This window comes from Lithobates pipiens, unplaced genomic scaffold (genome assembly GCF_037356315.1).
Source record: "Lithobates pipiens isolate NorthernLeopardFrog02 unplaced genomic scaffold, aLitPip1_a1.2 Scaffold_23, whole genome shotgun sequence".
Lineage (NCBI taxonomy): Eukaryota > Metazoa > Chordata > Amphibia > Anura > Ranidae > Lithobates > Lithobates pipiens.
The window spans coordinates 278,859,421-278,873,198 of record NW_027507785.1 but is presented as its reverse complement, the minus strand read 5'-3'; positions in this window follow the sequence as shown (position 1 = coordinate 278,873,198).

Below are 13,778 nucleotides of genomic sequence, written 5' to 3'. Positions count from 1 at the left end.
TCCCTCCCCCTCTCTCACCACACTCCTCTCCCTTACCCCTTCCCACCCCTCTCTCTCTCCTTTCCCTCCCTCTCTCCCTTCTCTCCCTTCCCTCCCTTCTCTCCCATCCCTCCCTTCTCTCCCATCCTTCGCTCTCTCCCTTCCCTCACTCTCTCCCCTCCCTCACTCTCTCCCCTCCCTCACTCCCTTCCCTCAATCTCTCCCCTCCCTCACTCCCTTCCCTCGCTCTCTCCCCTCCCTCGCTCTCTCCCCTCGCTCTCTCCCCTCCCTCGCTCTCTCCCCTCCCTCACTCCCTTCCCTCGCTCTCTCCCCTCCCTCACTCCCTTCCCTCGCTCTCCCCTCCCTCTCTCCCTCCCTCTCTCTCTCCCCTCCTTCTCTCCCTTCCCTCCCTCTCTCCCTTCCCTCTATCCCCCTTCCCTTCCCTCCCTTCTCTCCCTCCCACTCTCCCTTCCTTCCCTCTCTCTCTTGCCTCCCTCTCTCCCTCCGCTTCCCTCCCTCTCTATCTACCTTCCCTCCCTCTCTCCCTTCCTTCCCTCCCTCTCTCCCCTCCCTTCCTTCCCTCTCTCCCCTCCCTTCCTTCCCTCCCTCTCTCTCTCCCTTCCCTCTCTCTCTCTCCCTTCCTTCCCTCTCTCTCCCTTCCTTCCCTCCCTCTCTCCCTTCCTTCTCTCCCTTCCTTCCCTCCCTCTCTCCCTTCCTTCCCTCCCTCTCTCCCCTCCATTCCTTCCCTCTCTTCCCTCCATTCCTTCCCTCTCTCCCCTCCCTTCCTTCCCTCTCCCCTCCCTTCCTTCCCTCTCCCCTCCCTTCCTTCCCTCTCTCTGTCCCTTCCCTTCCTTCCCTCTCTCTGTCCCTCTCTCTGTCCCTTCCCTTCCGTCCCTCTCTCTCTTCCCTTCCTTCCCTCTCTCTCTCCCCCCTCCCTTTCTCTCTCCTCCCTTCCTCTCTCCTCCCTTCCCTCCCTTCCTCTCTCCTACCTTCCCTCCCTTCCTCTCTCCTACCTTCCCTCCCTTCCTCTCTCCTACCTTCCCTCCCTCTCTTCCCCCTTCCCTCGCTCTCTCCTACCTTCCCTCCCTCTCTTCCCCCTTCCCTCGCTCTCTCCTTCCCTCTTCCTTCCCTCTCTTCCTTCCCTCTCTTCCCCCTCCCTTTCCTCCCTCTCTCCTCCCTCCCTCTCTCCTCCCTTCCCTCCCTCCCTCTCTCCTCCCTTTCCTCCCTCTCCCTCTCTCCTCTCTTCCCTCCCTCTCTCCTCTCTTCCCTCCCTCTCTCCTCTCTTCCCTCCCCCTCTCCTCCCTCCCCTCTTCCCCCTCTTGCCCACCCTTTCTCTCCTCCCCCTCTCTCTCTCTCTCCTCCCTCTCTCTCCCCCTCCCCTCCTCTCCTCTTTCCACCACTCACTCCCCCTTTTGTGCACCCTTTATCTACCCCTCTCTCACCCCCCTCTCCCCCTCTCACTCACAATGTCTTGCTCCCCTCCCCCTCTCTCTCTTTCCCACCCCCTATCTCTCACAATCTCTCTCTTCCCCTCCCCTCTCTCTCCTCTCTGTCTCCCCTCCCCACTCTTGCTCCCCCTGCACTGTGCTGGGATCCCCCCGCTCTACTTCCTCTGCGGATATGGAATGGCTCAGTGACATCTCCTCCCCATTCTCCCAAGACACAGGAAATTCTTAGAGGGGTTGCCACCTTGGTGGGCCCCAGATGTTTTAATGGCTGCATATGTCTGATGGGTGAGGAGGGTGCCCTGGAAGTGGTGCAGATGAACTGTTTGCTAGATCTGTGCATCTTTTTGCAGCCATTTTTATTGCTTGAATTTTTTTCCCATTATGGGCGTGATTGGGGCCTCATGTGTAAGTTTTGCCTAAGGCCTCACAAATCCTAGAGCCGCCTCTGCTGGTGATCCTGCCAGTAGGGTATTTCCTGTCCTAGGGTGACAATGCTTACACCATATTTTATTTATTTAGGGAGGAACAGTGTTGTCACCCTCGGACAGGACTCCAGAACACTCTGCCCTTTGTAGTCCACAGTGAAATCTAGGAGCAAGGTAGTTGAGGGCAGAGGAAGTTGTGAGGTTGCTGTTTGTTTGTTTTTAACTAGAAGCATCCATTTTTTTTTGCACTTTGAACAAGCCAAATACTTTTAATGGGACCAAATATGAATAGTTTGTGGTTCACGTTTACATGGTTTACCTTGCTTTTCATAATCTCTTCCGAAATTCATAAAATATGTGGTCATTCACAGTGATAGTTCTGCCATGCTACCTCTGACCTTTATAAAAATCCTCAGTTCTGCCAATAAAGTATATTGTCTGTAAACCCACAGCTTGTAAAACAATCCATTCAGTTTAAAATAGGCAAAACATATATGTATACATATAATAAAAACATTAAAATACAATTAAATACCCCCCCCCCTTTTTTATAAGTGATTACATACCCTGTGTTCTCAGCTGCATAAAGAGCTCAGGAAGGAGAAACAGCAGCTCACTGGTCTTCCCAGTAAATAGCTGTGCAGAGATTGGGGGGGGGGGGGGGCTGTTAGTACAAGCCGGATCATTGGAGGAGTGCAGGCTTAGTTCTCAGCACAGTAGAAAATGAACACCAGGGATTTCACACAAAGGAAGCAATACAAAGAGCAGGACACTTTCTCATACAAGTACATACAGCAGGCACATATCTATGAAATGTTGGGTTTACATATTCTTTAAAGGTAAACTGCAGTCAATTGAAAATTACATTTATGTGATTTATCTGCCCTGTATGTCTTCTGTAAACAAACAGGCAACCCCCGCCATTAAAAATCACCTTGTTGCCCATAACATTATGTTGTACTTGTTAGTCAAAGGGTATCGGATGTAGGGAAGGGTTAGAAAAACTGTCCATTTTTTATTGCTGTCTGTTTTTCCACAGGGGAGATTAAAGGTGGCCATACACTGCTTAAATGTCCTACGATTCCTGCTTTCTTTGATGAAATCTGAGCAGTGTATTGCCCTGCTGGCACCACTCCGTTCGACAAAAAACAATTGTTCAATTGACTTTTGTCGATTTGAGACATGTCAGCCAAACAGCATCTGCATCCCTTCAGGTGCAGGCACTGGTTGGGGTATTCTGACAGCTCGTGGTGCCAGCTGTCAGGTTACAGTTGTTCAGCAGGGGAATTCTGCCATCTGCACTGTTAGCGGATGTAGGAATCTGTATGTGTATGGGTCAGCTTAAAGTGTTACTAAACCCACAACAGTAAAAGTGCTCTGTATATGCAGCATAGCATGCTTGTTATATTCACTGTGGAACCTAAGGGGTTAATCCTCTGCATTGTGTAAAAAGGCTATTTTATCCTGTATGCATAGATCCTTCCCTCCTGTGCTGTCTATCCGGGGAAGGCCAGCTAACACAGGCAGGGTAGCCAACCTGCACATGCTCAGTTGTGTCTTATACTGGAGAAAACAGTTACTTGTTCTCAGAGATAGCCAGGTCACATGATATTGACATCACACATTTGGACATGTATACAGGCTGTAGTGGAAATCTCCTCTTACCTGAAAGTTCAGCACTGGAGAAACTGTGTAGTTTATCACTGACCGTGGTATACATAGTATTTTAACCGCTTCAGCCCTGGAAGATTTCCTGACCAGAACACTTTTTGCTATTTGGCACTGCGTCACTTAAACCGACAATTGCGTGGTCGTGCGATGTTGCACCCAAACAAAATTGGAAAACTTTAAGACTTAGCTCATTATTCAGTCCTTTAGGCTGTAAAGTATCTAGCCTGAATATCCAAAACTTTTCTTTCCTCAACAGGATTGTGTTAAAGTCACCTCTATGTTCTGTTAGGTTCATGGCATAAAACCCCTTAACCCTCGGACCAGCAGGGTTCCCACCAGGACATTGTACAAAATGTTGGGCCAAGGGAGTGTCTTCTTTTTGCTATATACTCTTTAGGTGTTCACAGGGATACATTCCTTTCAGGCAGATCAGTGAGCCAGATATATAAACATGAAAAATTTATGGTGATGGAACAAAGAGATGTCTCGAAGGAGCAAAAATGGAGGATCAATCATAAAGTATCTAAGAAATATGTTTGAGAGAACCCTTCAAACAAGCCTTAATAAATCCACAACAGTACATGCTAAAGAAACAATCGACTTCACCGTTAGAGACACACGGCCGTTATGAACGTATCGGTATAAAACTTATGTTGATAAACTTAAAAATGTGGGCATGTCAGTGATTTAAAAAAGAAGTTGGGTGTGCGTTTCGCTGGGAAATGTATCAATGGAATGGTAGTCAATGGAAGAAAGTGTCAAGTGACAAGAACTCTTGTCATTTGGAAGCTCAACCAGCCAAAAGCAAAAAGCACATCACAAAACTGAGCACATTCCTGAAACTAGACAAAAATACTAACGTTGATGTATAAAATTGTGTATGACAAATAGATCTTGTAGGCATGAGAGCAATTTATAGAGAAAGAGCGAAGATCATTTTTGTAAGTCTCTGTGCTCTAGCTATGACATCATCCACTCTAAGCAGCCCAATGGACACTATTTAATCGAAAACGTTTCCTGAAATGATCACTAAACTTAAAGTGGAGGGCCACCCTGAAAAAAAATACATTAAAAATTAGGGGAAAAAAAATGAATTTTTTTTTTTAACTTACCAGAAATGCCTGTTGCTAGGCACATCATCCTAATCTGCCTCTTCCTCCTCCGCGGAGATCTTCTATCTTCTCTCCTCCGTGCGACGTCTTCTGGGTAATGGGTCGCGCTGTGTTCTGAGAACTGTGTGTCCCAGAACACAGCGCACCCCATTCACAAAGCTCTGCGCGACTCGCGCATGCACAGTAGGAAACGGGCAGTGAAGCCGCAATGCTCCACTGCCTGTTTCCCTTAGCCAAAATGGCGGCGCCGGGACCCGAGAGCAGAGTCAGCCTCGGGCAGCCGACATCACGGGCGCCCTGGACAGGTAAGTGTGCTTATTAAAAGTCAGCAGCTACAGTGTTTGCAGCTGCTGACTTTTAATTTTTTTTTTTTTTTTTAGAACCGGCCCTCCTCTTTAAACAGCTTTTTCATGAAAACTGTAAAAGATATCAAACTGAAAAGATGTAGCCAGATAGCTGAATATTTTGTAAACATTTTAAAGTTTGGCGTCCGTAGGTGAAAGCATGAAGGAGCTGAAACTTTTGGGAGCGGAAGCCGATTTTAAGGATTTGAAGCATGCTCACATTCACTTCAATGTTTAAAATTATTAAGCTTAACACTTTTTTTTTTTTTTTTAAGTATAAATAGTAGAAAAAAAGTTGAAGTCGTCCTATTATCAGTTAAAAGAGCTGAACATTTTAAAAGTTGAATGGCTTTAATAGCTGAAAGTTTGCAGAAGTTACACAGAGCCAAAAGACATACAGAATAATAAAATTAAAAACTAGAAAATGCGTAGGAAAACTGAAAAAACATCTCCTCACTATCTGCTAGCTGCCTGAGTGAGAGACAGCGTGAGAGAATCCTTCAAACAAGCCTTAATGAATCCACAACAGTACATGCTATGTGTATCTATGTATCGGTATGAAATTTATGTTGCTAATCTTAAAAATGTGGGCATGTCAGCGATTTAAAAAAGAAGTTGGCTGTGCGTTTCGCTGGGAAATGTGAAGAATTTTATACATCAAAACTTCCCCATCATATTGCCACTATCAAACTGCTCCCATCAAAACTGCCTGATCATATTGCCCCATCAAAACAGCCTCCATCATATTGCGCCATCAAAACAGCCTCCATCATATTGCCACCATCAAAATTGCCCATCATATTGCCACCATCAATATGGCCCATATTAAAAATGCCTCATCATATTGCCTTGTCAAAACAGCCCCATCAAGATTGCCCCATCATATTGGCACCATCAAAACTGCCCCCATAATATTGCCCCATAAAAACGACCCCCATAATATTGCCCCATAAAAACGGCCCCATCATATTGCCACAGTCAAAACTGCCCCATAAGAATTGCACCATCAAAACGGCCCCCATCAAAATTGCCCCAACATATTGCCAGTCAAAACTGCCCCATCATATTGCCCCCATCAAAACTGCCCCATCATATTATCCCCCTCAAAACTGATCCCATCATATTGCCCCCATCAAAACTGCTCCCATCATATTGCCCCCATCAAAACTGCCCCATCATATTGCCACCATCAAAATTGCACCCATTAAAACTGCCCCATTATATTGTCACCTTCAAAACTACCCCGTCATATTGCCACCATCAAAACTGCCCCATCATATTGCTCTATTATAAATCAGTACATGGTGTGTCTGTGCTCTCCCCCACTTTCCATCACTGTGTATAAGAAGCTTTGGTAACCATGACAACAAAAGCCTTTAAAATAAAATTTCCTGAAATGATCACTAAACTTAAACAGCTTTTTCACAAAAACTGTAAAAGATATCAAACTGAAAAGATTTAGCCAGATAGTTGAATATTTTGTGAACATTGTAAAGTTTGTTTGGCATCTGTAGGTGAAAGTATGAAGGAGCTGAAACTTTTGGTAGCAGAAGATTTTAAGGATTTGAAGCATGCTCTCATTGACTTCAATGTAAAAAAAAAAAAAAAAAAAGTGTTAAAAAGCTTAATATTTAAAAAAAAAGTATAAATAGTAGAAATTGAATTCTCATCAGCTGAAAGAGCTGAACATTTAAAAAAAAATTAATGGTTTTAATAGCTGAAAGTATGCAGAAGTTATGCAGAGCCAAAAAACGTACGGAATAAAATGAAGAATAAAAAACGAACAATAGTGGGACTGCTGAAGCAGTCCCACTAATAAAAACGAACATTAGAGGGACTGCTGAAGCAGTCCCCCTAATTAGCATGTAGGTGAACGCTGGAAAAGTTCATCAGCGTGTTACAATGGCAGTCTGTTGTGGAGTGTCAGTTCTCAAAAGCTTCCGATCATGTGTCAGGTATGCCGGCTACAGTAGCCCATAAGGAGGTGCAAAGCAGGCTTGTCCAGTCCGTCCAAGCGGAAGTGGCAGTGCGATGTTATCTCACGCACTCGATATAATGCATGGTGGAGCGTGGGGTAGATATGGGGCTGCCTACATCAACGCATTTCGCACACGTGACCATGTGCTTCGCCAGGACATACGACATAAGGCATTTCCATCTTTTTAAAGATGGTGGGACAGGTCCTCGAGATACAGAGGAACTGCTCCACCAAGGAGGACTACCGTTACAAATCTAACTTACTCTATTGACACTTTAGGGAGAGAGGCTATCCCCCATTGTGTCCTTAGAACAGCAAGGAAAATTTAAGGGCAGAGAACTAGGGCCGACCTCCTCTTGGCCCAAGATAGGACAACTGATGTACCAGAGGGACCTGTAAGATTAATAAAACAATATGGTCTACAGTGGGATCAGATTGGCAAGATCGTGCAGGATCACTGGCAAATCCTGACACGCTCCAAGGGTATGGAGGACGTAGTAGGCTCTAGGACCCATACGGTGGCAAGACAATTTAAACGACACATTGGTCCAATCTGAATTTGCCCACCCACAAAATAGAAACTGGTTCACTGATCTTCCCAGACTGAAAGCCTGTGGCCAAGGGTCTTCACCAAATCTGAAAGAAGGCATGAGTACGAGATTAAACAGTTTATCAACTGTGCTACAATGCAGGTCCTCTATTTTTGGAGTGGCCATGCAAAAAATTTGCATCGGTAAAACGAAACGCCAACTCCGTATCAGGTTCGGTGAACACCTAAAGAGTATAAAGCAAAAAGAAGACACTCCTGTGGCCTAACATTTTGTACAATGTCATGGTGGGAACCCAACAAGTGTAAGTGGGGGAAGATGCTGCGCTAAACCTCAGTAAGAACTAAAAATTATATGAACAGCAGCTAGCACTCAAAGTTCAAAGTAACGTGAAAAAATATGTGCAGCGCTCAAACACGTGACCTGGCCATGAAAATGGAAACATGACGTATAGTGACTTGTGAATAATTCACTACAAATAATATAAATAATAATACAAAAGCGTGAAGCAAACAATATAAATGTAAACAAAAAATAAGAGCTCCAACTGTGCTGTTGTAACAATAAACTTTAGGACCAAATCCATATGTTAAATACAGAAATGAAGAGAAAGTTCTTATGGCCCCATTTCCAAATAGATTTGACTGGAGTGTAGTCTAGATGGAACGATTGGTGTGCCAATAAACTTTTCCCAGAGATAAAGTGTGCACGATAAGGTACTCTTACCGACTTAAGTGGACACACATACTGTACGGCAGTGAGTCTAACGAGCTTTGGACTCCTTAATGGTGTCACATTGGGTGTGATGGTAGGCAACTCCAAGGTGCGGGACCAGATAGGATCAACGACCGGCAGTGGGTAGCCAAGGTACATCCACGTGTAGATGGTCAGAAGTGGAAAAATGTAAAAGATGCCCCAGCTGAAGACCCCTTGTGTCGAAATGCGTCAGTCTGGCACATTTATGCCACCCACATTGCTTTTTATATAATTTAAATTATTTTTTGTATTCGTGATCACATTTTTATCATTATTTTGCAAGCTATTGTAAGAGGTTTTATGCCTAATAAACGGTAATTTGTTGATTTGCACCATGTGGAGAACCTGTTTTTCTTTCCCTCCCTATTTTAAATTTTTCAACTTTTGACCATCTTCTCACCATCTACACGTGGATGTACCTTGGCTACCCGCCGCCAGTCGTTGATCCTTTATGGACTGAGATACTCCAATTGCCGCAAGAGCCAGCTGCACAACTGAACCTGCAAGAGCAATGTTGTTTTTAAAAAGAAATTCCATTTTATCGGTTGGATCCTTCAACATTTGCGCATTGTCTACATGACAAGTGAGGTTTATTTACCGAGGATATAGCAGCATCAATTGCTGGAATCCCCCATTTCGTATAGAATTCCTCCTCCATAGGATAATGTATAGAAAAATTTGAGGAAAAAACTATCTGGATGCTCCCTCTCCAAATACATCAGATTTTTTAGCCATGAATGGATAGGAAAAGCATAGATTGGGGAGGCTTTAGTGATCCCAAACGAGAGGTGGGCTCATCAATAGTTAAAAAAAGTTAAGCAAACCAACTTAGTAAGGGAGTGTACCAACAGTCTTTCTTGTGAGACTGCTGCCTCCATATTAGGATCTTCGGAAAAAGAGACATCAGCGTCTTCCTGATCCTTTGAAAGAACTTCATGATCTCCTGCCCCTTGCTCCTCAGAACAAGGGTCCTGTCAGAGGTGGCTTAGCCCTTCCTCCTCTGGGCTGGCTGCTCAGCTGACGGCAAATTGCCAGCTCTCTTCTCTTTCTTCAGTTACCAGCTGTTCCCGATAATGCTCGTCTGGCCTGCCTATATAAAGTCTTCCAGCTCATTTCTCCTTTGCCTTCACGTTTGGTCACATCACTAGGAACCATCTCCTGCTGTTGTTTCAAGACTGGCTTGCTAACATCCCTCCTGGCTTCCATCCTGCTTGCAGTTGCTCTCCGTGGATCCCTGACGTCTGGACTGGCTGCTTACCCGATCTGGTTTATGAACTGTGGACTGGCCGACTACCCGATCCGACTACTGGACTCTGGCTTGCTTGACTACGCTTTTTCCTATTTATCTTTTTATTTTCATTAATAAACAAGTGTGATTAGATTGCACTTCTGTCTCTGTCGGTTTCATGGTTCCTGACAGTACGTGAAGGCCATGAATTCAGAAGATACAGTGCATCCACTTGTTGGTAATATTTTTTCCAGATTGGATGAGCAAGATCACCGCATGGATCAGTTTGCCTTGGCGTTACAAATGCTCCTGAATCACACGGCTCCGCTTCCCCAGCGATTTGGGGGCGATCCAGTTCAATGCAGAGGGTTTCTCAATCAGGTTGAGATATACTTCGAAATGCTGCCCCAGGCGTTTCCCACGGACAGAAGCAAAGTAGGTTTCGTGATAACTTTGCTTTCTGAGAGAGCCTTGGCCTGGGCTAACCCTCTATGGGAGACGCAAAAACCTGTTGTCTTGAGTTACCCTCAGTTTGTGGCCTCCTTTAACCACTTTCAGACCGGGCCATTTTGCTGGTAAATGACCAGAGGTCTTTTTACAATTTGGCACTGCGCTGCTTTAACTGGTAATTGCGCGGTCATGCAATGTTGTACCCAATCAAAATTTGCGTCCTTTTCTTCCCACAAATAGAGCTTTCTTTTGATGGTATTTGATTGCCTCTGCGATTTTTATTTTTTGCGATATCAACGTAAAAAGACCGAAAATTTTGAAAAAAAAATGATATTTTCTACTTTTTGTTATTAGAAAAATCCAATAAACTCAATTTTAGTCATACATTTAGGCCAAAATGTATTCAGCCACATGTCTTTGGTAAAAAAAAAGTCAATAATTGTATATTTATTGGTTTGCGCAAAAGTTGTCACATCTACAAACTAAGGTACGTTTTCTGGAATTTACGCAGCTTTTAGTTTACGACTGCCTATCTCATTTCTTGAGGTGCTAAAATGGCAGGGCAGTACAAAACCCCCCCAAATGACCCCATTTTGGAAAGTAGACCCCCTAAGGAAATTGATAAGAGGCATGTTGAGCCCATTGAATATTTTATTTTTTTGCCTCAAGCGATTGAATAATGACAAAAAAAAAATTTTTTTTTTTACACAAAGTTGTCACTAAATGATATATTGCTCACACATGCTATGGGCATATGTGAAATGACACCCCAAAATAAATTCTGCTGCTTCTCCTGAGTACGGGGATACCACATATGTGGGACTTTTTGGGAGCCTAGCCGCGTACGGGGCCCCGAAAACCAAGAACCGCCTTCAGGTTTTCTAAGGGCGTAAATATTTGACTTCACTGCTCACTACCTATTACAGTTTTGAAGGCCATAAAATGCCAAGATGGCACAAAACCCCCACAAATGACCCCATTTTAGAAAGTAGACACCCCAAGCTATTTGCTGAGAGGCATGTTGAGTCCATGGAATATTTTATATTTTGCCACAAGTTGCGGGAAATTTACAAACTTTTTTTTTTTTTTTTCACAAAGTTGTCACTAAATGATATATTGCTCACGCATGCCATGGGCATATGTGAAATGACACCCCAAAATAAATTCTGCTGCTTCTCCTGAGTACGGGGATACCACATATGTGGGACTTTTTGGGAGCCTAGCCGCGTACGGGGCCCCGAAAACCAAGCACCGCCTTCAGGCTTTCTAATGGCGTTACAGTTTTGAAGGCCATAAAATGCCAAGATGGCACAAACCCCCCCAAATGACCCCATTTTGGAAAGTAGACACCCCTAAATTTAGGGGTACACTAGTGAGACTAGGTAATAAATGGCGGGTGCCCTGAAACTATAAAAAAAATAACTAACCAACCAGCGTCACCTGTAACAGTTATATGGTGATCACTGGTGAAAGGGTTAACTAGGGGGCAATCAGGGGGCTTTATGCGGTAGTATATGGGGGTCCCTGGCGCTATAAAAAGCTGCGGCGAACCTAAATACCTACCTGCCTAACTAGCGTCACCTGTGACACTAATACAGCGATCAGAAAAACGATCGCTTATTAGGCTGGGTTCACACTGGAGCGATGCGGGAACGCCACGAATCCGCGGCGGGTTCCCGCATCACATGCCTCCCGGCGGCAGTTCACACTGCCCTATGCGAACTGCTGGGAGTGTCAGTGAAATGTTAATGACACCCCAAGATCAGTTCGCATATCGCAGTGCGATCTGCAAACTCGGATCGCATGGTGTGAACACCCATGCGATCCGATTCTGCTGCGGACCAAAAAAAGGGTCCCGTGCGAGTTTGCGGCGGGTGCGACACGAATTCAGCCATACTATCTGTATGGCTGAACTCGAATCGCACAGAGATCGGATGTGATTTGCACTGCAGTGTGGTGCGAATCACATCCGTTCTCATAAACCGCTGCAATGTGAACCCAGCCTTAGTGACACTGGCGACGGGGGGTGATCACGGGGTTAAACCTTTATTGGGGGGTTAGGGAGGTACCTTAGAACTAAAGGGGGCTAACCCTAACTGCCCTAACAGTTATTACAGTCACAAATGACACCCGCCGGGTGATCAGGGGGTTAAACCTTTATTAGGTAATAAATGGCGGGTGCCCTGAAACTATAAAAAAATAACTAACCAACCAGCGTCACCTGTAACAGTTATATGGTGATCACTGGTGAAAGGGTTAACTAGGGGGCAATCAGGGGGCTTTATGCGGTAGTATATGGGGGTCCCTGGCGCTATAAAAAGTTGCGGCGAACCTAAATACCTACCTGCCTAACTAGCGTCACCTGTGACACTAATACAGCGATCAGAAAAATGATCGCTTATTAGGCTGGGTTCACACTGGAGCGATGCGGGAACGCCACGAATCCGCGGCGGGTTCCCGCATCGCATGCCTCCCGGCGGCAGTTCACACTGCCCTATGCGAACTGCTGGGAGTGTCAGTGAAATGTTAATGACACCCCCAGATCAGTTCGCATATCGCAGTGCGATCTGCAACTCGGATCGCATGGTGTGAACACCCATGCGATCCGATTCTGCTGCAGGCCAAAAAAAGGGTCCCGTGCGAATTTGCGGCGGGTGCGATGCGAATTCAGCCATACTATCTGTATGGCTGAACTCGAATCGCACAGAGATCGGATGTGATTTGCACTGCAGTGCGGTGCGAATCACATTCGTTCTCATAAACCGCTGCAATGTGAACCCAGCCTTAGTGACACTGGCGACTGGGGGTGATCACGGGGTTAAACCTTTATTGGGGGGGGTTAGGGGGGTACATTAGAACTAAAGGGGGGCTAACCCTAACTGCCCTAACAGTTATTACAGTCACAAATGACACCAATGCAAAAAAAATAAAAAATGACATTGGTGTCACTGTGACTGGGGGGCAGGGGTAATTGGGGGGGTGATCGGGGGGGTGTGAGTGTGCCTGGCATGTTCTACTGTGTAGTGTCGTGTTGGTGCAACTCACCGATCCTCTCTCCTCGGTGTCGGAACGAAAAATACCGACACGGAGGAGAGATTACATCACTTCCTCTCCTGTGTTTACATTACAGGAGAGGAAGTGATGTCACGGAGCATTTTCATTCGTCGGGAGCGATCGCGAGGGGGTGGCCATGAATGAATGGCCGTCCCCTCGTCCGGCATCGCTCACGAACGAATACCGACCGCCGCAGGCACCGGGCGGGGGCCCGATCGGGCCCCCGACCCGCGGGCAGGCAAGGACGTACATGTAAGCCCTTATGCTTGCCCGTGCCATTCTGTCGACGTACATCGTCGTGCGGCGGTCGGGAAGTGGTTAAAAGGGTTTTTGACGTTCCCGCACGCTCCACTTCTGCTGCCAAGTGCCTCATGTCCTTCAAACAGAGTACGGGAACTGTTGCCGACTACGTCTGGCAGCAGAGGTTGCTTGAAACAATGAGGCCCTCGTGGCTGCTTTTTCTCATGGTCTCTCGGATTCCATCAAGGGATGAGATAGCAGCCCGAGATATACTCACTGAGCTGGAGAGCTTGATCTCCTTTGCCATCCTTATTGACTCCAGACTCAAAGACTCTCTCTTAAGGAGCGCTTGCGGAAGCCTCCTGTAGCCTCCGCGCTTTGTAGTACCACCCATGCCTCCCTCACCTCCCATGCCTCCTGGTACCAAGTTGGTCAGTGAAGATGAACCCATGCACCTGGGCTTCACGCGTCTCTCTGCGGATGAGAGAGCCTTTGGGTGAAGGGAGAGATTGTGCCTTTATTGTGGCCAGGCAGGTCACTTTTTG